This window comes from Acartia tonsa, chromosome 3 (assembly GCF_053477335.1).
Source record: "Acartia tonsa isolate MP-2025a chromosome 3, ASM5347733v1, whole genome shotgun sequence".
Classification (NCBI taxonomy): domain Eukaryota; kingdom Metazoa; phylum Arthropoda; class Copepoda; order Calanoida; family Acartiidae; genus Acartia; species Acartia tonsa.
This window is the reverse complement of record NC_137262.1, coordinates 36,395,962-36,423,847: the sequence shown is the minus strand read 5'-3', so window position 1 is coordinate 36,423,847 and position 27,886 is coordinate 36,395,962. Positions and strand designations below refer to the sequence as shown.

Here is a 27,886-nt window from a genome sequence, read left to right as displayed (position 1 = left end):
TCTTGAAAAGCTTTTCGATCAGTTTTTATACAAATTTCTTTTTTCAAATAAGCACTTTAAAAATTTAAGAAATATATTTAATTAACTATATAGCTTTTTATGAAATCTAATTTAAAACTCAACTTCTAAGAGCATTCAACTGTGCTCCCCTATCCCCACCGCCTGTGAAATATTTCCGATAAAGTTGTTGATGTTGTGAGATATTGTGTGAAGTTGTGTGGTTGACAGCCAACAACACAACAGCCCAGTAAAACATCTACAACACGGTGCAGATACGATACTGCTAAAGAAACATATGGCCTGAAATAGCAAAAATATTTTGTGACAAAATTTGGTTTGTACAAGATTTTCATATTAAGTTAAAATTATTTAGAAGGTCAAAATATCGATCCTACTTGTTGCCATTGTTTTTAACTATTGATCTCTTGCAAGCAACTACAATTTCTGAAAAACAGAAAATTGTAATTTCGCTGTTTTTGAGATGTTATTTTTTGTTGAAATAAAAAGACACACTTTCGGCGCATCTCTCTCCCTCTTATCCTTAAATCTCTCTCTCTCTCTCTCTCTCTCTCTCTCTCTGTCTCTCTCTCTCTCGCTCTATCTGTACCAAGATCTTGAAAAGCGCCGGGTACATTTTAGCAGAGCTTTAACATTAAAAATTAAGATCAGTTGTAAATTTTGTTTTCGTGAGAGTAGATGTGCAAAAAAGTCAAAAGTTCAAGTGCAAAAAGAATCCTGAAGGAATAAGAAAGTGAACAGATTATTTTTGTTAACAACTTTTTCGTGCAGAATTTTTTTGTTTCTGCTTTGTGAACTAAAATTGAAGTGAAGTTTATATGTTAGCATTTAAAGTTTTAAAATTAAATTTTCGAAAAAAGTAAACTTGAGAAAGCTTTTCTAAGGAGGGTAAAATAATGCTTACTATATACTTTTATGCTTTATTTCAATAATGAAATAAAATATCCCAATAAAAAAAACGAAAATCTAAAATTATATATATTGCCTTAAAAGGTTGCATGTTAAGTATGATAAGAAAATTAATCAATATGGTTAATCATATTAATGTCTAAGCAAGTCGAAAGCAACATTACAGATTATTAAATTAAAGGTCCTGCAGGGTTATTCCTTCTTAAGGGGAGGGGATGGCCGAGGCTAGAGAAAAACTAAGAAGTAAGGGAAAAGGGGGGTAATTAAATCAACAAGATCTTGAATAAATTCTCTTATGTATATTACATTTTGATTCTACAAGTAATAAGAGAGTTATTATTGCGCTACTTATGGATATAATCATTCTTGTTTAGTTATGACTGAATGAAAGGATGGAATTTAGAAGAAATATTGTTGTACTAACTGTTTTGTTTTAAGATCCAATATTTATACATTTATAGTCAGTCTGTCCGTAACTGATAGCTCTTATCGTACCGTTAATTTAGAATTGTCCTTTTGATTTCAAGCTTGACATGATGATTCCTATAATGATTTTTAAAGCTAGCAATTTTATTACCATTACTAAAAATTCGTATGTTCTTTTTAGACATGTACATTTGTGTTCTTTTTTAAAAAACAATTTTTGATATAATTATCCTATTGTCTTGAATTTTTTTATTTTGATTCCTAGGGCGATTTGGTACAATGTTATAAGCGACGCATATCTATAACCAAGTCTTAAATCTAAATATGTATTTATATTGATTCTTCTAAACAGTATTAAATAATAAACTCGTTGATATTGGTTATGTTTATTCATATGATATCCTTATGAATGTTTTAATCCTTGTTTTCTTTCTTTTTTTAAAGAAAAAATATTAAAATCAACATCTGGACATATTATTTTTTGTGTTGCCTTTATATGGATTTGTTATGATATTTTTTTATCTGAAAGGGATAGGTATTTCATCTAAAGAAAAACTTTTTGCTTTCAACTCAATAGTCAAAGATATTATTGCTTACTTTACTGCGTAAACACAAACATGTTTAACTTTAAAGTCTACTACTTACATTTTTAGGATTTTATCATTATACCAAAATCAGATGAATAATTAGTATAATTATATCTACAAAAAATAAATTTTGATAAAAGATTTTAAAATCAGAACGCTTGAAATAGTATCTAACTGTTATACGAATATCATGTCAAATCTAAAATCGATAGGAAAATTCTAACATGCCTAAATCAACGATGATATCTATCCGTCATAGACGGATGTACATACGGTCGGACGGACAAACCGTACTTAATTATAGAAAAGCCTCGATGTCAAAAGATATCATTTTTAAATCTTGAAATGCTAACATAAAAAACTAAAAACGTAGTGATGTGAAAAATGTGACAAATTGAAATATGGCGCAAAGTTTAGAAAAATTAGAAGATTTTTTGTGCTTTGTTTTGTCTGTATGAAAAATTTGCTCGCCACAGCGGTAAAATGGTAAGCATTATAAGTTCTGTTATTCTCCTGGGAGGGAGAGGACAATGGACTGTTTAGCAAACTATTCTCCAAAGTAAAAAACGCTTTCTTATTCGTTGGCTTAACAACTTTTGGGACTTCTATTGAATTGGATTGGATGGTTAAGAAGGTTGAATGTGCAAACGTTTCAACCACTAATTGTAATCTACAGAAGGGGTAATTTGTTGAATCATCATTGGGGATGTAAATCAATTTATCGGCCATTGTCTTATCCCTTTAGATCCCTGGTTATTCTTTAGTGACGGAGAGGACAATGGTTTATAAATTAACATTAACCTAGTATTGTGTCTTGATGTTTCTTAAACTTTAAAACTAAGAGAAATGGGAAATCATATCAATATTTTTTAATGCAAAAATTCTGTTCATAAAGAATTTTAATTTTATAGAGTTGCTTTTCTTAACCATAAGATCTCTTAAATATTTAAACTAATAGGTTAAAACATTTATGTAAGCTATTTGTAGGGCTAAATAAGACAAATCCAATGATAGATTTTAAAATTACACTAATACCACCCTCCAAAATTTTTTTTTAGTAAATATTACTTTAATACGCAAAAAAAAGATTGTTCGTTGATACAAAAATGTAAAATCGTATTATTCATGATTTACTTATTAGTCTACACAAATAGATACTGCAGGAATCTAAGCATAGGCAATGATAAAAGTAGGGTAACCATCCTATTTCATAAGGTAGAAAGTTTTTTTTTGTCTTCAGCATAAGATTTCAATTACCACTGAACTTATTGATTTCTCCTTTCAGAGAAGCTTAACGCAGGTCCAATGTGATTATGGCTTTTATTTTTTAGATTCTTATTAGTTTGAATACAGAGCCCCTTTATGTTATTTTTTTTCTATAAAATCTACAAAATTCTGTAATATATAGATCTAAAATATTTTTTTTTTTTGTCATCTAGCATAACTTCATCTTACGATCCCTTTAATCCTAACTCCAATGTGTTAGCTAACATTACCAAACCAAAAAACTTTTTTTTTCTAATTGTATTGTTCTGTTTTTTCTCCACATTTCCTCATTTGTAAATGGATAAAGAGAAAGAAAAAATATTGTTTTCAAAAATTTAATTTTAAAAATGTTGCAATAAGTTATTTATGCATCGTATTATTGACAGCTTCCAACGGATAGTAAATGAAAAAAAGTAAAGATTAATTGAAACACAACTAATTACATTATTAATTTTATAAGTTTTATTTCATTCTCCGTGGAAAATTATCTATATAACGATATATGATAATTAGTATGGCTAAGAACCAGTTCTATTACAGCGGATGTCTATCGGTTTCGAAGCAATCCTGGAAATAAATATTACTTATTCCTTTATCCAAATCCAACTAAATAACTATCTTTTTTCCTTATTTATATCTTTTTCTCTAAACTTATAATTGATTAGATACAATAACAAACAAGACATGTGACATCTATGTCAATATTCATTATCTAAAAGAGTTAAATATTAAATAATATTTTTATAACGATTTTAGATATAGCGGGCATAAACGGCCTAAACCCATCCAAAGAATCAAATTTTTAATCGTGGTTCAGTGGATCTTAATGAACAAATATATAAAAAAAAAGGATGACAGCATCTATAAGCAGTAAAGCACAAAGTTTTTCTGTAAAAGACAAACGGACAGAGTGAGTTGTACAGCAGATTATCTGTTATAAAAAATAAAAGCTGCTTAAAAGCAGTCTGACCGCTACGAATGATTTATACTTAATTATCCTCCATATTATTGGGAATGTTGACAAGAAATTTTAGCCTTGTAACTATTACAGGAGCCAAGGTTTCCCCCTTTCTGTCTCTAACAGACGGACGGACAAATGGACGGACATTTCGAATCATAAAGTAGCTTCGCTGCTAAAAAGTCTTACTACTTTATATCCTTACTAGCGGCTACGCCCCTAGAGGCCTCTAGGGACACTTGAGGAAGGAGGAGTTGAATTGGATAACACAATTTCTTATTTTAGATTTTAAAAGAAAAAAAAATGGGGGGGGGGGATTTTTTTCTAGGTGAGAATTCTCTTTGGAGGGTGGTGGTACCCTCCCCCAAAATAGTTATAAACCTTCCCGGGACCTATGTAAAGCTACCCTGATAAGAAGAACCTAATCGGTTTTGCGGTTAGCGAGATCCTTCGGTACAGACAGACAGACAAACATCCTTTTACTTTATTATAAGGATATAAAAGTAGCAGGATGTCTATGAGTGCATGTTTATGTTTTAACCGAAGGATATCGTTAACTGCTGGAATAATATGGTTCTCCTTTGCAGTGAAGCTTCGTATAGGTCCAGGGAAGGTTATAAATATTTGGGTTACCCTCCCAAGAGAAACTCGCCCCTTTCTTCTCTTTAAAACTAAAATATAAAGTTGAGGATCGACTTACCCTCCCTTCCCCTTATCTCAAGTGCCCCCAGGGGCGTAGTCTCTAGTTTTAGGATGAAGTAGTAACATTTTTTTTATATTGTTAGCTGTTATAGCCTCAACATAACACCCCTTGTTATTAATTTATAATATTTTGTGTTTAGATATTGGTTTGGCTTGTCCCATGGATTACCTTACATCATAACATCAGGAATTCTTATATAATCAAATAATTTAAAATCGAAGCTAGATTTACTAATATTAGAGCCTGTATGTCTTATATGTTAAGTCAAATTTGTCTGAAAAATTCTCTATACTAAGTTATATAAAATGTCCATAGAAAAAATAAATGGGGCATATTCCCTCACGTGACAACGCCTCTTAAGAAGCGTTTCGACGTATTTTCACAGTAACTTTTCACCTATATCTATCCTCTGCTAAAATATCCTATTAAAAGCTACCATGAAAATACGACGAAACAACTCTTGTATTTTGCATTTCTATTTTTACATCAGAATATTCATAGTATTATTATTGACAAATATATAGAAAAAAAAATCTACGAAGACTGCTTGAATATTTTAGTAGCGAAATATAGTCTGTAGATATTTATGTCTGTATGTCATTTTGTTGTTTAATAAATGTAAGAATGATTATCAGATTAATATCCAGCGTACCGGCAGGATTCACCAGTTCTCAGTGGCCACCTAGCCATAATATCTATACAGCCAGACAGGTAGAGATAGATAGATAGATAGATTGATAGATAGATATATATTAAGATAGATAGATAGATAGATAGATAGATTGATAGATAGATATATATTAAGATAGATAGATAGATAGATAGATAGATATATACAAGTAATGGCATTCATGCAATTATAGTTTTTTTTATAAAAACTACTGAATGTACGTGAATATACTATTTAACCAAAGGGGTTGGTGTTTAAGTAATCCAACAAAAAATGATTAATCTGAATTCTTATGTCTTAACCAATCGGTCCAGAATTCCTATTTGTTAATTAAGGGGCATGTTTAATGCTGTTCTTTTTCAAAACTGTACTTTGATCTGTCTCTGTTAAGCTTTAATGGTGAAATAAAATTTATTACTTTTATAGAAACATCAGAGAGAGAGAGAGAGAGTAATTATTTCTAAGAAATTGGATTTAGTTAGTCATTTCAATTTTATTTGATTTTTACATACCATACTGAAGTTAATAATAAGTTGTTTATTTGCTAGAGAAACAGTTTTAGTTTACATTTAATCTAAAATTTAAAAAAAGAAGCATAAACTAACAGTTCAATTTTATGAAATGTACGAATCAGTACTTATAATCAAAGATCTAAAGGGATAAGACAATGGCCGATAAATTTATGTACATCGCCTATGATGCTGCACATAATTACCAATCTGTAGATTACAATTAGTGGTTGAAACGTTTAAACAAACACCCAACTTAATTAACCAACAAATCCAAATTCAAGTTGTTAGGCTAACGAAAAAAATAACGTTATTATAAATCTTTGGGGACTAGTGTAATAATCAGCTCAATGTCCCCTTCCTCCCTGACTTCTATTGACGTTTCCCTGTAACATAACTTACAATTACTAACAAATGTCTCAAATATCTTACCTAACCTATGGTTTGATATTGCACATAAAAATATTTAGTATCACCATGTACAATGTGAAAATGCACCCAATATGTCCCTTCATTACAACGAAAAAGTATTTAGCTTAATACCATATAGGGATAAATATATATCCATATTTAGCGTGACAAATGTATGGAAGAATAAGTGTTAAAGAATAATCTTTAGATGAACTAAAAGGGATAAGTAATCAACTCGGCAATCAATCAAATTGCTAGTTAAATTGCAAGCAATTTGGGTTTAAAATGGCAGTAAAGATTAATAAACAAAAAAAGATGCAGTCAATGAACAAACCTTTATCTCGTGAAAATAAAACTATATCACTGCTAAATTGTGTAAACACTTGCACAGATGGGATCAATGTCAAATATAGAAAAGACATTGGGTGTTACTTCAATACTGGGAAAATCTACGAAAAATTATTATTATTGATTATAAGATGAAAAATAGAAAAGTGACAAAGATAAGGTAGATATAAATGATAATGGCAAAACAATGAAAAATCATCTATATTAGCTTATCTTTAATTGAATTTTGTAAAAAAATAAATTCTTCTTATAGGTTAGGTTAGGTAAAGTTACATATTCTAGAGCCCCACAGGGTTAGTGCACGGAAGAGTTCGAACTACACCCAGTAGGGCTACTTCATGAACTAGGACATCATGCTTTTTAGTGAAAACGGGAGTATAGATAAAAAATCTTTGAAACAATAAATGAAACAGATTTTTATCAATAATGTATAAACGTCACAAGACTGTATGATTAAGATCAAGGTTTTCATCCCTGTAATCTTTCTTTTCAACAATAGAGGGATAGGTCAATTGAGATAAATCTTCCACAACTTTATACTTTACTACCTGATGCACCCCTAGCATCTAGGGTGTCAATACTAAGGCAAGAGATTGAAAGAAATATAGCCTAAAACCATCCAAAGACCTAAATCTAAAAAAATATCCTAAAATAACACCTGGCCCTCATGTGAAGCTTTCCATAAGTCGATAACTCATACGGTTCAATATTTCTTGAAACTACTTATATAATAGAATACCCAATTTATACTTTTCATAGAAAATTATGTTTATTAAAAAAGAAAGCATTTCATTTTATCCTATTGCATCTAAAGAATAAGTAAAACAAATAACTTGTTGACTTAACCTTTCTACCCATGCATCTATCAGATGATATTGTGTAAAGATCTGAAGGGAAGAGTAATAATAAAGTTTCTTCAGTTCAGAATAGAATAAAGTTAACCTTTCGGACATTTTGTTTATCATAATTTGTGGTGTTCATCAATTCATCTTATCCATGGGTGAAGTAATAGAGAAGTATAAATGAATAGAGAATTCGCGCTTTAAGTAAATTTTGGAAACAAATAACGTAGCCAATATACTTATTTCTTAATTTCTAAAAAATAAACAAAATCCATGGCTGTAAAAATCTGTACAATAATGCCAAAATAAGCAAAAAAAATTTTATTAAACCCCCTATTTAAAATTTACATTCCCCCCTTAAACAAATTTTACACCCCCCGCAAAAAAAAGCTTGGACGCCCCTGATAAAAAGTCATATAAATGAAAATTTTTATCAAGGTATTTTAGCAGTAAAGCCAATATAAAAAATGGGTTTGTAATTTGTATGACTGTTTTAATTTTATTTTAGATTTTTTTCTAGGGGCGATTTTTCTTGGGATTTTTCCCAAAATAGTTATAAACCTTCCCAGGATCATGTAAAGGTTAGCAAGATCCTTCGGTACAGACAGACAGACATACAGACAAGAATCCTGTACTATAATACAAAGTAGTACTATGTCCATGTCTGAAGCTAAGGTTCTTGGTAGCCACTGGACCGAAAGGCTTGTGCTTCTCAGATTCTGGTTCTGTGGTGGTTTTAAGCTATTTTCTTGGAAGATGTAAAGTTAATAAAACTTTATTTTCATCAGTCATGTTGATAAAATATTTTAGTTTGGCAATAAATTTCACTTTATTTCGTTGCTTTTAATAGTTATCTATCGCATCGTCGTATAGACAGCTATCCGCGGATATTGAAATAAATAATTGTACGATTGAAACCACTTTTATTTGCCCAGCGGGGCTGAAGGCCGTGGCTAACAAAACTGGTATTGTATTATTGTTTTTTAATTTAATATTTGTGAAAATTGTCTGTAATATGATGCTATACATGATTTTTCTAATCCAGCGGAATTTAATCGGTTTCGAATCCATGCTGGAAATAATCTTTCAAGTATTTATAATTTTAAGTGTATATATTGCATCAACACGACTTACAGCAGTTTGGTGCCCTAGGCCAGCAATACTTAGCAAGTCTTAGTATTAAGATAAACAGAATTTAAAAGTGTATCCATACATAGAGTCATTTAATTGTAGATTTAGGCATGTTAAAATCGTCCCATATATTTCAAACTTTGTATAATGATACCAGTAACAGTTAGGCATAATGTAGTAAGCGAATAAATATACATATCACTGAAATGAATATCCTATTCACTTGATCATTGGATTATAGCTATTGCGATTAGTCACAATGTATAAAATTTTCAGTATGGCGTCATTATGCCATTTTGATGTTATTATGTTATTATGATATTGATATGTCGATATTTTGTCAGTCGTTATCACTTTTTAGTAAAGCCATTTAGTCGACGACCTAAACCCTTGATATTGAATATCAGTAGAATACCATGAATTTTGACAGGGGGGGGGGGGGGGCGGGGAGGTACCAATACCCTCGAAGAAAATCGCTCCTAGAAATAAATGAACCCCCAATTTTTTTGCGTTTTAAAACTAAAATTAAAATTGGGGGGTGGGTAGGTTCTCAAAGGGCGTAGGGGCTAGTTTTGAATAGGAATATATTACAGAACATAAATCTTATCTAATAATCAATAATCTTTTTGGTTTATTACCTGCCAATCGTTTTACCGCAAGTATAATCTTTTGAATTTTTTGCCCTATATATTAGATTAAAGCATGGTAAATTTTGGCTTTTAGCTTTTGAAATCTGTATTTGTTCAGATATACTTTAAAAAGTTTAATGCTTATTTAAAAGCTATAAGACTACACAACTTGAAGCCAAATAAATGCTCTATAAAAGATTTATTTTATATGTAGCGAGTAATTGTTTTACCCCCTTTTATGATTTATTATTTTATTGTTTAAAGTGTCTTTACATTACAACTAATAGTTGTATAATTAAAAAGTATTATAAAAACAGTGATCTAAAGGGATAAGACAATTGCCGATAAATTAATATACATCCCAAATAGATGTACAAAAATACCCATCTTTAGATAACAATAAGTGGTTGAAACTTTTAGACGAACAACTTAATAATAAATTTTCATTTAAAGACCCCAAAGTTTTTGAGCCAGCGAATAAGATAACGTTATCCTAAAACTTTGGGGACCAGTGTCCCCAGCCTCCATCAATATATGACAATTTATATAATTGAAATAAAAGTGCTATAATAAAAATAAAAATATGTTAATTGATTCCATAATTTTAAACTTTACAGTTTTGTCTAAACACTCTTTTCATGGGATATTTAGAACCAATAAGATATAGAACTGCAGCGGTTTTTAGAGTGCTTTTAAATTCAATATCACAGTATCCTTTGAAATTAAAGCACCCAGAAAATTTGCTGTTACATATGATTGACTGTCTTTAGAAACTATAATTATTATCTTATGTTGTTGATAAATGATAACCAGGGACGAGGGGAGGGGACATTGCACTGTAAATTACTTTGGTTTCCAAAATTATAATTATGTTTGTAGACTTTAAAACTTTAAAATCTTTTTTTTGAATTATGATAAAATTAACAATAAAAATTGTAATCAATAAAAGGGTTAATTTGGATTATCATTGGGAATATACCTCAATTTATCTTGATTGTCTTACTCTTATCCCTTAAAATCCCTGATGATTACAAAGCCTGTGATTTATCTGCTTCAAATTAGAGTTGTATGCCTCTCAAATTTAGCCATTAGCTTTAAAAAGCGCTATATATTAATGTACTTTTTATTCAATAAAATAATTTTCACACAACTATGTTTAATCTTAAAATCATTTTCCTTAAATTAAAACTAAATTTAAACAATGAATTCAATGTAATATAATATATTTTCCTAGATTTAATGCTTTTTTGACTAAGTAACGACAAAGATAATAATTAACAAGGATGACACCATCCATTAAAGCAAAGATTTGAAATAGGACGGTAGGACAAGTGAACATTAACACTCAGGGGCGTCCAAGCTTTTTATTTTGGGGGGGGTAAAATATTTTTAAGGGGGGGGTAATTTGGTTTTGGGGGGGTAAAATGGCGCGCGAAGCGCGCCGCAAATTTTTTTTACCCCCCCCAAAATTTTTACCCCGGGGGTAAAATTTGCTTGGGGGGGGTAATTACCCCCCCTGAAATCTGTTGGCAGGGGTAAAATTTGTTTACCCCCCCCCAAAATTTACCCCCGGGGTAAAATTTTTGGGGGGGGTAATTTAAATTTTATAAAAAATTTAGTATTAAAAATGCGCGCGAAGCGCGCAAAAATTTTTTTTGTTAAAGATTTTCTATTTTGGGGGGAGTATTTACCCCCCCAAAATCGTTTGGGGGGGGTAAATACCCCCCCCAAAATCGTTGGGGGTGCCTACGGCACCCCCAAGGTAGGGGTAATTTTTTTTGGGGGGGGGGTATTGTTCACAAAATTTTGGGGGTGCCAAATGGCCCATTACCCCCCCCCTTGGACGCCTATGTTAACACTTGTAGAGAACTTAATTAGCAGAATAACAAGTCTAAAAAAATTTTTTAAATATTTTTTTTTAAATACAGGATACTTTTAAAGAAAATACTAACATGTTCAGGACTTGATTATAGAGAGGCTTCGCTTAAGATATTGTACCACTATCTTGTTGTCCTAGGAATCATTGTTTTTAGGAATCAGATTAATATAGTATAAATATATCGTAAACAAGTAAAAAATCAGCATGTTTCAAACAAGATAAAATTTATTTATGTAGCTTTTTGATTGTTAAACAACATATCGAATTTTTTTAACTTACGATATGCTTTAATTTTTTTTTAACGCACAACTTTTCAGTAATATTTCTTTTAATTTGAAAAAAAATACTCATTTCAATTATATAAAACTCTTTCAAAAACCATGAATGGTGATGAATGAATTAAAATTTTCTAAAGAAATTTTATGATTTCATTTCTTTTGGGGAAAACTTATTAAAATTACAATTGGAGTTTTCCAGTTCTTCTCAGTTTTATTCACGTAAGAAATTGATTCATTCAATTAAATTTAAGTTTTCAGTAATACATAGGAGCTTGTATTTAAGTTTTATTTTGCAATGCTTTAAAGTAATTTAAGGGGAAGTTATTTTGTTTAGAATTGTAATAGATTTATTATCACTTGGATCTCACATCAGATTATCTTATACTCCATAAAGCGAAACTTGGAGCGGGCTAAAATAACTATTCCCCATTCACACTTTTACCCCATCCCGTCCCATCCCACTAGATGGACAAACTGACCAATAAATGTTATCCATTGACAATTTCCTCAATTAGAATTGAATTCTAAAATAATATTATAAAAATAAGTAAAATCATATACTGAACATGTACTTAAGACTTGTTTTTTGGATGAAAAAATCAATATGAAAAACATTTTCCTATTTTTGATTAAAACAAATTTATGAAGTATAAAATGCCGAGTGTCCTTAGTAGTTAATTTCTTCATTGAACCGTAGCTTGATACAGTTAGTATCATCAGCAAATTAGTGATCAGCAAGTAAAATTAACAGAAATGTATCCAAAATTAGGCTAATCTGCATGATAAGAAAATAACACGAACTATTTCTGCAAATTAATCATTTATTTGACTTTGCTAACAGACAAGCTTCATGATTGACCTGTAATTATTATATGTGAAGGGAAATGTGAGTACTGTCTTTTAAAACAATCCATCTTCTAGCTACTTAACTCCTCTATTAGTGTATAATCCCATCCCTAACATAACTTGAAACGTAGTGCATCTGATTTGATTAAAGGTACTTAAGATAGAAGGCATATTTTTCTAGGGATTATTTCTCTTGGGAGTTGAATGGTAATGGTACCCTTTCCCAAAATAGTTTTAATCCTTTCCAGGACCTACACTTTAAAGTAGAATCATGTCGGTACAGCTGTCAGTGAGATCATTCAGTACGGACAGACAGACAATTAGACTCGCAAACATCCCTTTACTTTTATCTTGAATTATAATTATTTGTTCCTTTATTCCTGTAATATTTATTAAACAAGGTAGGTGTGACAGTAAAAATATTCTTGCTAATCATCGATCATCTGTATTATGCAATAGAAATAATACTATTGCATTAAAAAACGGGACTTAGAACTAAGCTAATATCATAAAAAAAACTTTTATTTCTAGCATAAAGTAAACCTGGGATTTTAGATTTTTAAAAAATCAGCCAAACGTTTACTTTTGGTATTCCATTTATTAGTAATTTTTAAAAAGAAATCTTTTCAAAGTTTCTATAAGACAAAGTAGAACGATGCCTATCCTTCCGTCCGTCTGTCTGTCTGAAGCTTAAGATAAACGCTGGACAGACAAGATTGTGGATTTTAGATAATGGTTCTGCGCTGTTTTTTTTAGCTATTTTCTGGGCGTGTGTGAAATTTTGCAACTTTCCTCGATTTTTTTCTCTCATTAGGATGAAGCAACTATTAAATAATAAAGTAACACTCTACAAATAATAACTCTAACGGATATAAAATCAGTCATCATTAGAATCCCATGTGTTGCGATTTTACCAGATAAATGCCAACTTTAACAAATTAACAAGCATTAGTAAGTCCATAGCAAGCAAATATTGAGAATTATGAAAATATTTATTAAACAATATTTTAGCTTATTTCTAGATTAAGAGTTTTAATTAAAATTATCATATTTAAGGACATTATTAATGTTGACTATATTGCATTAGATAAAAATGTTAATGAATGGCATAATTTTTAATTGAAGATTTATAGAATCCGATCTATTATTACTTGGATGTTGCACCAGATTTTCATGTATTCTGATAAAGTGTGATAAATAACGATACCCCCCCCCCTCCATCCACCCCCTTTACTCCACCCCTAACCCCATGCTGGATGAACGAACGGACCAATAAATAGGTCCGATCCGAATTAACAAACTAAATTGACGACAAATTTTTCCAAGAAGTTTTTCAACAAATTTACTCACAATTTTGCTTTGACTCTTATTCATTTATATTCTGATTATTCAGTTCTGACACTATACAAGTGTTAATGTCCGTGTGTCCTATCGTTTCAGAGCTTCGCTTTTATGGCTGTTGTCATTCTTGTTAAGATACAAATTTATGCAAATTTTTTAGATACCGTTATAAATGATAGAAAGTAGTATTTTTGTTGTCTGAAGCATTTTGTTTGGTTATCATTTTTTCAGTGAAGTTTTATCTATGGTGTATGGTTGTTAAAGTCTAACGTTCTATAATCCTAATTGTAGTTTAAAAACCCAATCTTTCTTAAAACAAGGATGACAACATCCATAAAAGAACTAAATAATCAGAATATAAATGTATAAGAGTCGAAGCAAAATTGTAAGTAAAGTTGTTGAAAAACTGCTTGATACAGGATAATGTTTATGGACAGGATAATGTTTGTTGTCCAAGGAATCAGTATACCAATTATCAGTTCAATAGGATAATTAGATTACATAAAATTTTTTTGTTAAAAAAGTAGAAAAATCAACATGTTTAAAATGCACGTACGGACATACTGGTAATGATTATAGACTTGCTACGCTTTCTAAATCGTACCTTACTACTACAGGAATCACCATGCAAAGTTTGAATTCGAAAGGACAATTCTAATTTGCCTAAATAAACGGAAAAAGCTATCCGTCTCGGACGGACGTACGGAAATACGGACGGACCGACCCTAATGAAAGAAAAGCTTCGCTTTTAGAAAAAGCAGGCCCTATTAGCGGCTAGTGTCAAAACCGGAAAGATACTGGCCCAAAATCCTAAAGCATTTCGTAAGCTAGCCTAGGAGTTAATAAAATTTACCCTAATTATTTGACCAGGAGGCTATGGTGAAGCCGCTAGTTTTAACATTAAGGAAGTGATGGATTTAATATAAAGTAGACATAAGGACAATCTTTGTAAAATGGTTTAATCTTTAAAAGTAATAGACATATGTTCTTAGAAATTTTTTATAAAAAGTCAAATTGACAAAATTTTGTGTTAATGCTAAGAAATTTTTATTTCAACTATCTGTGTTTTAACATATTTTTATCATCCTATTATTTTTAGTTTTACCTTAGAACCTTTGTTCATAGTAGTTTGATATAATATTTCATAAGGGTCACTTGGGGAGAGGGGGTAAGTATGCTACAACCTCCCCAAATAATTATCAATTATCCTTGGCATATAAGAAGCTTCACTGTAATGGAGAACCATATCTGTTCAGCGATTAGCGAGATTCTTCGCTTCACACACACAAAAAATATACATCCAGTTTTTTTTTTAAATATGATTAAGAAAACTTATCCAGATTCTGATTAAATCTATCTGCACTCGACACTTACAAAATAATGTCTAATAATGCCTTTAATAATTTGTTGGTGTATATTCACTTCCGCAGATTACAACATCTGAATAGTGATTCAAATCTGCAAGAGTGACAATTATCCGTATAATAAAGTAATAGGATATGTGTGTGTCTGTCTATTTATGTGTACAGAAGGATTTTGCTAACCATTGAACCGATATGGTTCTCCTTTACAGGGTAGCTTTTCATAGGTACTTGGAGGGTTTATAAATATTTTAGGAAAGGGTACCACCACAATACCCTAGAAAAAAAGACCCACCTCCAAAAAAATAATGTTTTTTTTAAATTACAATTTACAGTGATGTGCGAGGGGGTGATTCCCTCTCCCCCTTCAAGGGTCCCTAGAGGCCTATAGGATGTAGCCGCTGGTATCATATATAGTAGTATGATTGTTTCTGTTGGTCCTTTAAGATCTTACTAAACTATGAATCGATGAAGTTCTCTATTTTTCGTAAGCTTCTCATAGGCCCTAGTATAGTGTTTTAAATTTAAGTCAAGATATGGTTTTAAGCCATTTTAAGGATCTTCCACCGATAGTAAAAGGTTATGTTTTTAAAGTTATCAAAATTTTTGGTTCTCGTGATGTGAAATTTGCAGAATTGTACACACACCTAATTTGTTATTTAGTTCTTTAGGTTAAATTTAAACATTAGTGTTCTTACAATATTGACAAAATACGTAAAACACGCTTATTTGTCAACAATAAAGAGAAACGAAATGGGAAATTGTAGGAGGTTAAGAATTCAAATGATTTTAAATAAAAATTGAATATTAAATGTAGCGCGTAAGCAGCCAATTTTATTCCTTTAGTGTGTAGGTTATAAACCTTCCCTGGACCTATGAGATGCTTCACTGTAAAGGAAAATCAGTAAAGTGAATACCGAGATACTTCCGTACAAACACACACACAAAGATATCCTGTTACTTTTATGTAAGGATAGAAAAAATAGAACAATTATTTTTTTCCAGTATAGCTTCGAAATCGATTAATATTCGCTGGATTAGTACCGGTTCTAAGCCAAACCGAAGAATCATGTAAAACATCGTATCAAGAATCATGAATACTTACATAACAAAAATAAAATTAACACCAGTTTGATAAGTCCCGAGTTGCTGACAAAACAGGTTGTAATCTTAAAATGATCATTTTAATATCCGCGGAAAGCTGTCTACAATACCTACTAGGCGATAAATAACTATCCTAATACTAATTTTGATGTAGTATAAGATAAACACCTTAGGCAACATCTGTAATTTAAAATGACGCGTATTTTCTCAGACCTCACCTCACCGTAGTAATTGCACATCAGTCATTTTAGGAAGTAAACACTTAGCTAGGGCCAGTTCCTGGGATAATTAATAACATTATTATTACAGTAGAGTTATACTCTGAAAAAGCCTTTTAATTATCTGTCACATTTGTTCTACTTTTGACTTTTAAAAAAGTGCACTTTTAATATGATTAAACTCGTACATACAAATATAAAAAGACGAGCGAAAAAAAACACAATGACATAGATTTTACAATTCATAATGCTAAAAAGTTTTCTTCCTACAAATTTACTTGGCTAAAAATCATTGCAACTTTACTATTATTACTAGCGGCCACGCCCCTAGAGGCCTTTAGTGGCACTTTAAATGTTTTTTCTTTGGTTCAAGTCTCTACGATACCTATTTATGTTGTGTTGAAGTCTCTTGGCGAAATTTTTTCTCTCGTTTTTTTTTGATTTTTCTTGGGAGGGCGGTGATACCCTCCCCCCAAATAATTTAATCCTTCACAGGACCTATGAGAAGCTACCCTTTTAAGGAAAACCCGATCGGTTCAGCGGTTAGCGAGATCCTTCGGTACACACAAACAGACTGACAGACAGACAAACAGACATCCTGTTACTTTATTATAAGGATTAGTATGCCCTAACGTCATGTCTATTATTGTTTGCTTAAAAACCTTTAATTGACCATTCTTTTTTTCATACACATTTTATATTGCTTATATATCACTAACATATTTTAAAAGGAAAGAGATGTCAGAGAGAAGAAATCAGATATTTAAAATGGATAACAAAATCCCATAAAGCGAAGGTGGACTAACACACAAATTTAGTTATTGATTTATTTTCTGTACAGAAAATAATGCATTACCGACAAACCAATTAACCAACGTATTGTATTTAAACCATGATATATACCTAAAATTAACACTATGTAGGCGATATTTAAGATTAAGCGAGGGAAGCGGATACTTATAGAAACGCTACACAGCTTTTGATTTTTAAACCAATACATAGTTAAGTTTTAGAAGTTTTATAATAAAACGAACACAGTAATAGTGTCTGACTGATTATGACGTAACAAAAAAAATTAGCAAATGAGAGGCCACTATAAATTTTACCATTGGTCAATAACGGCCTCTCATTGGCTATTTTTTTTTGTTACGTCATAATCAGTCAGACACTATTACTGTGTTCTAATAAAACCAATAATATTGTAAGTCATGGTATAGATTAACAATTTTCTGCTTTAATGTCAAATTTGATAGTGCAGAAAAATTCAGTTATATTTATTTATAACTACATATGGCAGTTATTTGTTATGAAAACAAGGATAAGAAATGTTCTTGTCAACAATTGAATGCAGGGTATATGACATGGACAACCATACATTTAAGCTATTAAGAAATACCCTTTCAAGAACCAAATAAAGTCCTTACATCTGTCTGTCTGAAGCTTAAGATATTGGGAACCGCTGAACCGATTAAACTCTTCTCTTTAAGGAATATAGATACATATTATGTGGTGGTTTTAAGCTATTTTTTGGGGGGATGGGAAACATCCACTAACCCCCCCCCCCCCCGAAAATTTTCCCCAAATAATGGTGGCGAAGCTAAGCTTCTAGAAGCCAGGGGCGTAGCCGCTAGTATGATATAAATTTTATATATTTCAAATGGATATTTGGACCTCTTATTAGATGAAAATCTACGTATAGAGACACGATGTATCTAAAACTAATAACATAAAATGCAAAGTAAAATCATCATAAAAAATCAGTCAATAGTAACTAATTGTATGTCTAAGGCCTATAATTAAATAACATTATTGAAAGCGAAGCTTTTTATATAGTTATGTCTGTAACATGTGAAAGAAGTTAACATGTTTCAATCTTTTTATTTTTATTTTAATATCCGCAGAAATCTATCTCTAGGCTATACATGATTTTTCAGTATGGAGAACCGGTTCTAATCCAGAGGAAATTAATCGGTTTCGAAGCCATACTGAAAAAATATAGTCCGATGTTTAGTTTAGGAAATCAAGTCTTATAAAGAATTAGTTTAAGATTATAAAACTACTGCATAAAATTTTACTTATGTTTTAATCTTTAAGACATAAAATATAGTTTTTATATTGCTGCATTACGTGTGGACGTAATTAAGATAATTAATAATAGTAATGATAAGAATAATAACACTCTTTATTATTGGCATTTTAAAATAATTATATCTATTAGTAGTGCAGCTATTCTATTATTATTAAAGAGTACCAACTCTATGACAGTTACCAGAATGTCCCTACGTCCATTTAAAACATGTTGATTTTTAACCTTTTAAACAACAATTTTTTTTTATGTAGTATGAGTATCCTATTCATCTGATATTTAAATTCTGATTCCTATTCCAATAAGGTACAATGTTATAAGTAAAGCATCTCTATAATCAAGTCCTAAAAATGTAAGTATGTCCTCCAACAGTATCCTCTAATTAAACAGTTTTGCAACAAATTTACTTAAAATTTTGTTTATACTTATACATTTATATTTTGCTTATTCAGTTCTGACACTCTTCAAGCGTTAATGATCGTTTGTCCTACCATTTCTGAGCTATACTTTTATGGATGTTGTCATCCTTGTATTAATTGTGATTGGTTGGTTCAAACAAGCAATATCCAAACTTTTTAACCAATGATTTCAATTATGTATACATCAAAGGGTTAATTTTGTTTATCATCATTGGGAAATTATAAAAATTAATCGTACATATTTAGTATTATCGTTTTAAGAGCAATTTAACTGCAATTAACAAATTCCTGTTTCTCTGCATTAAAGTTGCATTTAGCATTTATGAAAAAGTTGCCATTTATATCCTGGGAGGAAATCGAGGGTTAACCTTTTGGTTTTCGCACCCTACATGTGTCTACAACGGTAGTGTTCTCTCAAAACAACAATAAAGATATCCTATCATCTATAATACAAAGTAGCTTGATGTCTGTCCGTCTGCCCCTTAAGATCTCAATAACCACCGAACCGATCGTATTCTACTCTTTAGGGTATATACCTATTGGTCCTGTGGTGGTTTTAAGCTTTTTTCTTGGGGGCTGGGACACCCACAACCCCCCCAAGAACAAAAAATCTCCCCCCATTTTTTTTTATTTGCTGAAGATTTCCCTGGTCCTTTTACTAATTTCGACCTAATTTTTTTAAAAATCAACTCTTGGGGCAAAGCCCCTAGAGGATAGGGGCGAAGCCGCTAGTATTATATAAAGTACAAAGTTTCTTTGTCTGAAGCTTAAGATATCAATAACTACTATCCTATTATATAAAGTACAAAGTTTTTTCTTGGTTTTAGCTTAAGATTTATAACTACTAAACCTATTGGGTTTTCTATGTTAGGTAGGCTGTGATGGTTTTAGGCTATTTTATCTTTAGATTCAAGTCTTGGAATGGTTTTTAAGCTATATTCAAGCCCCTCTCTGTCCTTCAGAGTAGAACGATGGCAGTCTCCTTAATTCTGGCAGTCTGACTAAAGTTTAAGATCTTGGTAACCGATGAACTGATTGGGCTTTACTATTCAGAACATAGATACTGGTCTGGCGGTTGTTTTAAGCTATTTTCTAGGTGGGGGGGGGGGGGGGATGAACAGGTTTGTATGTTATGAGATACCCCCCTGTGATTTGAGATTTGTAACGCCCCTCAGTGTATATCACCGACTTCCACATACGCTGGTAAATCACGACTGCAAAAATGTAAATCGCCACAAATTTATAATACGAGTATGTGCCTACTCTCAATTGGGTATTTAAAAATCAATCAATAGTATCGGGAATATCAGCACAGCCAAGTAGCATAAAATTATTGTTAGCAGACGAAAAAGGGGGCAGGTAGTTATCTATATTTACATCTATACTATAGATCTGTTTTTTTAAATTAACCAATTTAAATCATTTAAATCATTTTTTTTTGGTTTTGCGAATGTGATTGCACACCTCAACACTGATAACAAAGTGTTTCCGTTCCTTGCTTTTAATTTAAAGTATTTTTTTAGTCATTGACAATTTTTTGCAATGCAATGTTTCAATTTTTAGGAGCGAAGCTACTCTATAAGCTAGTATATAAATCTTGTTAGTAGCTAAGCAATTCTATAATACATCTTGTACGTCCGTCATTCCGTTAAGCTATTTTCTCAGTTGCTATTTAATAAAGATTAATGATTTTTTTGAAGATACCCATTTCCAAAGAGCATTCATCAGTATACACTATACAACTTACTTTGCCTGTCAGTCAGTAGGTCATACGACAAAAACATATGAGGCTATTTTTACATTAATTCTACCTCTTAAGATACCTTAGATGCTAGAGACGCATCCACTATTATGAATCAAAAACACAATAATAAAAATATTTAAAAGAAAAAATGTTTTAACAGATTGTTGTCCTTGTTAAAAATGCAACATAAATAGATTTTAATGTGAGCAACATAAATTGCCCAGTAACCAAATAATTATTAATTGTTAATTTTTACCCCACAGCAAATTAAAAATTGTCTCTAAGTAATTAGAAATATTTTCATCAATAATTTCAGCAAAATCTAAAATTTGTTATTATCAGAATAATGCATTGAATTTCATATATGTACAGTGATTTATTGACAATGGCTAAAATTAAAACAACAAAAAATTGATAGTGTGCAATTGTGCCAAATTAAAAAAAAAAAACTACACTTTAGTTTTCTGATCCCTAAATTCGTAGTTACTGTTTGACATTGAACTCTAACACTTTACAGGTAGCAGGGAGTAAGGGAATACTGGAATATAATTTTTACTCATGCCCAAAGTTTGAATAACTTGTTCTATAGATACATATTGTTTATCATTAATTGGGATGTACATAGTACATTAATCATTGATCATTGTCTTATCCCTTAAATTCCCTGACTAGGAGACACCCACAAATTAACATCCATATATTAAACCAATAAGCAGGAATTAACAGGGATAGGACAGTGGAGATATTAAAGTATAACACTTTATTAGGGATGACATTCTTAAATAGCATCCATATATTGACCGATAAATCCTTATACTAAAGTAACAGGATGTCTGTTTGTCTGTCTGTGTGTTTGTATGTTTGTACCGAAGGATCTCGCTAACTGCTGAGCCGATCGAGGTTCTCCTTTACAGGGTAACTTCTCATAGGTCCTGGGAAGGTTTATAACTATTTTGGGGGAGGGTACCACCACCCTCCCAAAAGAAATCACAAAAAAAATCTAAATATCTTTTTTACGCAGAGACTTGAGACTTAACTTATTATTTTGAAAAGAAACCAAATATTTAAAGTGCCACTAGAGGCCTCTAGGGGCGTAGCCGCTAGTAAACTATATATATAAGACTAGTCAAATAAACTTAATAAAGTGTGCAGAGAAGAGTTTTGCCATGGGGTTTATCTGGGGGGAGTAATCCACTTCCACGGGATTGTAAGGGCTGGGCACCTTAGAAGTTGTATCAACAACCCTCAAAAGTAAGGGGGGGGGGGGTTAGATACACCCCACTTATTGACGACTCTTAATAGAAGGTTGTAATTTAATGTACAAAAAACACAACATACAAATTTAATTTTAGGCTAATATTGTTTTTATTTAACAATTAATTTAGTAATAAGCTAAAATCTTTGTCTACTCTACACCTTTATTCATTTTGAAATATTTCTTTCAACTTCTTATAAGCACATTGAACTAAGTTAATTAATGTTAAATTAGTTTATTTAAGAGCCTAAATACTAACATGACTTTTGCAACTTCAGAGCCCCCGGAGTAATTACCTAATTATTACATGTATTTTTTACATATTCACATGGAAAGAGACTTGGTACACAAAGTTTAACTAACATATTTAATCCTTAGTAGTTAAATCTTTGGGTACTTAAATAAATCTTCAAAAGTTGATTCAAACTATCAGTGACAAAACTTTTCAAACAATCATTATAATCTACAGAAGATATAATTTTGTATTTGCTACATCAAATTATCGTCCAATATCTATTATCTATGGTTTTTTGTCGACCATATGTCATTGAAGACAAGTATTATAGACAGCTTTCCGTGGATAATAAAATAAAACCAGTTTTGTGATCCCAGAAGGTCCAAAGACCCGGGCTAACAACTGGAGTTAGTAATATGATTTTTATTTTAATGTTCGTGGAAAAAAGTGTGCAATACGATACTAAACATGATTTTTCAGTAAAGCTAAGATCCGGATCTAATTAATCGGTTTTGAATCAATACTGGAAAAGTGTTTACGACTGACAAAATGTTAACTTGGAAGTTTCGTAGAGACTTTGATTGACAGACGGACAGACACGTTTGTATGAATTAACTTATGATTAACCCAAACGAATTTGAATATAATGGCTAAAGATTTGTTCCTTTCCCTGCAAAAATTATTTATTATACATATTCATCTAATTATGGCTCATTAGCTCTACAAATTGAGCAGAGTCATAGAATAAAGATTACTTAGATTTTATATAATTATCCTATTAATTAAAGTAGTAAAGTTATTTTTTTTTGTCTGTAGCTTAAGATTTTAATAACAGATTGAGCTCTCCATTTTTTAGAAACTTCTCGTCCGTTGTCTTTTCCCTTAAGATCTCAGATTAATTTCTCACAAAATTATCATTGACTTCCTGAGTTAATAAGATTAATCAAGAAAATAATTGAGTATTGTCTAATAATAATACAAGTACACAAGGTACCTCCTTCTAAGAGAAATCGGTACTGAACTTCCAATCTTTTTAATTTTGGGGGGCTATAAAATCTGGATAGAGGTGTAATTAACACTTTTTTTTTGATGGGGGGGGGGGGTGGGGGGTCAAAAGAAGGCAAATTTTTAACCCCTCCAAATTTTACCCTTGGAATAAATCTACATAGATAAAAATCCCCTCTAAATTATTGTTAATTATTGTAAGATAAATGGAATCTAATTTCTTTAGAAAATGTTTTTGCGTGTTGAAAAAAAAACATCTTATCCTAAATAAGGAAATGATTTTGATGTATGAAATTATACTCTCGCGTCTGTGACACAAAAACTAAATAGATTACAATTTAAAGAGCAAAGAAAACTTATCATTTTATTTATCCACTTGCATTTTTCGACTGCAGATGGATTGTCAAAGAAAACTACGTCTACTAAAACCTATTTTTCCATTTTTATTTAAAGGATAAAAACGTTTCTGTGGCCTATATAAAGTTTTAATATAAAGCAGAGTTATATAGTCAAACGTGTAAAATGATCTGGAAGGACAGATGGACATATCCTTAATCTTATAATAAATCTTAATCTTAATATTATATAAATACTTTCTATTACTGCACCCCTAGCATCTAGGGGCTTTTTTTATTTAAAGGGAAAGCGATGGAACGATAAATAGCATAAAACCATCCCAGGACCTATTTTAAGTTTCCTTTAAATGTAAAGACAAAACAGTTTTGCAGTTAAGCTTCAAACAAAACAAACGTTATATAATGATTTTACATAATTTCTAACCACCAGAAATGTCTTTAAAGAAACTTGAACGGCCAACCACTCTTTATTTTCTGAGACAGACAGATTTTTTAACTAAGAGTTCCTAATTGGGTCTGCCATAAATGTAACATAAATACATTTTCAATTTAGCGTAAATTTTACATTCTTGCATTCCACCCTTTGTCAATCACTAGTGGCTACGCCAATAGAGGTATCTAGGGGCACTTAAAGAAACGGGTTTAGGGGGCAGGGGAAAACCTACACTTTTGATTTAAAAATATTTTTTTTGGAAGAATGTTAATTTTTTCTAGGGGAAAATCTTTTTGAAGGGCTGTGGTACCCACCCCCAAAATAGTTATAAACCTTCCCTGGACATGGTAATGGAGAACAATTTTGGTCAGGCGGTTATTGAGATCAATCGGTACAGACAGACAATGAATTTTGTTTGAATAAAACATTATTCCACTAGCTAGATTTATTTCTGACTAAGATTGATTCTCGAAATTAATTCAGGAATTTTAAGGCAAAAAAGTAAAACTATTAAATTGTTTACAACCTTAATAATGCTAATTTAGACCTTCTGTTAGTTGTTATAATAAGAAAATAGCCTAAACCCCGAAAAGCACAACATCTTCGGTTCAGTGGTTTCTAAGATCTTATGCTTGAGACTGACAAAAAAACATTATACTACTTTATATACTAGAAGGGTTTAATTTTATAATAGTTTTGCTCCTAAAATGTCATTTTTTTCTGATTTATCTTTAATCTGAAAATGTCTCCCACGTTATTTTAAATTAGTAATATTTTAAATTATTGTTATCTTTATTTTTAGAAGCATCTCTTTTCTTCATTCTGTCTCTTCGTACGCAACGAATAGCTATGGTCATTAATTTAAACATGTTCTAATTATCTTATTGATTTAAAACAGTTAAGTATAATTTAGAACGTTTAGCTGCTCAATGCTTTGCTTAATGTCAATTTAAAGATTTCTGTATATTGGAGTAAAACACTCGAGGGAGAAAGGGTTAAATAACTGTATAATTTCCCTATCACAATGACATTGTGCCGACTCTCAATTGGGTCTGTAAAAATCAACCAATGGTGTCGGGAGTATTAACACAGCCAAGTAGTAAAGACAATTAGCTAGCAGACGAAAAAGATCATTGGATAAAAAGGGTAGGTAGTTATTTGTATATACATCTATACTATCTGCGTCTGTATATTCATATTGATCAGTTTTTTACTACTGCATTTTTATGATACTGATTCCTTAAAATGTTAAATACAATAGTTTAAGTAAAGTAACTCAATAATCAAGACTATTATCTAAGCAAGTCCATATTCAGCATCTTGTATTTAAGATTAGGTTTCACTCCTAAATAGTGTTGTATATTTAAAGCGTCGATTCTCTAAATTTGATGATGTTCGTTTGTCTGACAGGATGAAGTGTTGAGCTCCGCTTATATGGATGTTGTTACATTATCATTCTTAAAATTGACTGATAAAAAATAACACATAAAAATGACAATATAGGGATATACTTGCTTCTGGCATAATTTAAATCGACATAATGGCATACAGTCATTTAGAATAAGATGTTAATAATGTGTTCTAGTAAAACAGATTGGGTTATTGAGTGATACAACAATTGACGATAAATCTATGTACATTCAATTCAATCTTTGCTAAATATTTGTTTTAGGCAAGTTCAACAAAGTTCATGGGATGGATTTAGGCTATTTTACTGCCCTATTTCCTTTAGATGTATGCGGTGCAGCCAAAAGTATAAATATATAGTATTTATGAAAAAATATAAATATAAAGTCTGTCTATAAAATTCAGTGCCAAATTTGAACACTTTGGTATATAATACCGCGTGTAATATTGAAACTAATAATTGTAGATAATTTAAATTTGTTTTTATAAAAGTTTGTGGGATGGATTTAGGCTATTTTACTGATGCTAGCGGTGAAGCCGATGGTATAAATATATAGTGTTTATGAAAACAATAAATATAAAGTCTGTCCATAAAATTCAGTGCCAAATTTGAACATTTTGGTATAAAATACCGCGTGTAATATTGAAACTAATGGTATAGATAATTTAGTACATTAAAATAACAGATTTTAGTAGAAAACTCAACACCCATTTCTTCCTTCCTGTATAGCCAGGGAGGTAAGGGACACTGTACTCTAAATTGTACGGATCTCCAAAAGCTTTATAAACACAGTCTCCATGAATTTCAATGAAAAAGCTTTCTTTACTTTACAACTTTTTCATTTAATATATTTGGTTTAAAAAACGAAAAAAAATATTTACAATCTAACTAAACGATACAACAAATTTATCTGTTCTAGCAATCTAGTGTTATAATTTTTAAAAAATGGTTTAAAGTTATAGGAGTTTCCTTTAAGTGCCTATTTGTGCACTAAACCCCCCTTCTTATTTGGAACTACATAGAAAATTAGAGCGTAGATTAAGTTTTTTTGTGTGTTTGAGTTTTGCCTCAGTTATGGGTATGGCAAAGTTATAGTTTGTACAGGTAGCCGCAGAGGATTAGGGCCTCTCACCTCTTATTTTTAATCTATTAAAAAATAAGTTTGTTGGGGTTGTATTGTGCTCGCTAGGAAATTTAAAAGGAAATCACCAATTTTATATTTCTCACAAATGTCATTTTTTTCATGTGTAGAGTGACAGGAGTTTTTTTAATAACTGGATTATAAAGGATTAAAGTAATTGTAATAAGCAGGGATAACTCAATGGATGATAAACAAAATTATCTCCTGTTTAGCTTGTTTTCACATTTAAAACCCAATAAAATTAAATGAACGTTCTATAACTAAGTTTAATTTGAAAAAAAGTACAGTCAAATGTCCCATCCCTCCCGGCGTTACATGACAAGATATAATTCTAAGAATTACAACAAGTAATTATTTGAAATACTATAAGGAAAGTTAAATTTAAATGTGAAAGACAAATTTTTTTTTCTCTCCATATTGTATGCAAGTAGAGAATCAAACTTAAAGATTTGTTAGATCAACAAATTGATTGTGATATTAGAAATATATGTTATTCTAGGCAATCAATGATTTAAAATATCTAGAGTATATTTTTAATTTCATATTTGATTTCAATATTTATCCTCCTTATTTCTAGCTGTTTAGTAAGAACACTTTGATTAATAGTTTAACAATTTTGATGTAATTGTATCGTTTAGGCCAAAACATCGAATTATATATCGCCTTATGATACCATTACTAAAAAATATAACCTTATATAAGATTATAATTTTTAACGCCATATCTTAAATCATTTAATCTTTCCTACGATTTTTTCGGTAAAAGTTTCTTACCCCCTTCCATTTGAAGAGGTATAGACGGTACACCCCAAAATAAACTAAAACTATACCAGCACCTATTTGAAGCCTATTTAAATAAAGAAATCAAGATACATGTATATTTGACAATTCAATAATGGAATTATTATCACTTGGATCTTACACCAGATTATCATGTATTCTAATAAAGTGAAACTTGTAGCTGGCTGAAATAACATTCCCCCCATCTACTCCCTCCCTCCCCTCCTACTGGACGAATGAACTGACCAGTAAGTGATGTTCATGTTAGCAATCTTGATTAACGACAATTTTTCCTCTCTCATAATATCCAAGTTTAATCTACATCCATTAATCTAATTTACATTATTATTTCAGAATGTACCTAATACCCAGCGAGGGAGTGGTGACCGGGGGAATGGCGGGCTACAAGCTGTGACCCAACGGGACCAGCATGCAGAGCGACGCAGTGGTCTACACGTCACCACATCCTGGGGGAGTGCACCCAAGTCCCCCTGGGAAGATAATTCAGGAACATAGATTATCAATTCATACGAAAAATCCATATACTTTTTAGCAGACTAATTAAACATGAAAATAAGTTGGAGGGGATTG

At 31.1% G+C, this 27,886-nt stretch overlaps 1 long non-coding RNA gene across 1 annotated transcript; it reads left to right on the top strand.

The window, feature by feature from the left end:
* Positions 1–682: 682 nt before the first annotated feature.
* Positions 683–27,811, top strand: LOC145314862 (uncharacterized). The gene is made up of 5 exons (XR_013877881.1): positions 683–825; positions 2,314–2,426; positions 5,007–5,053; positions 5,503–5,578; positions 27,650–27,811. It is a non-coding gene; the product is annotated as an uncharacterized LOC145314862 (long non-coding RNA).
* Positions 27,812–27,886: the final 75 nt, after the last annotated feature.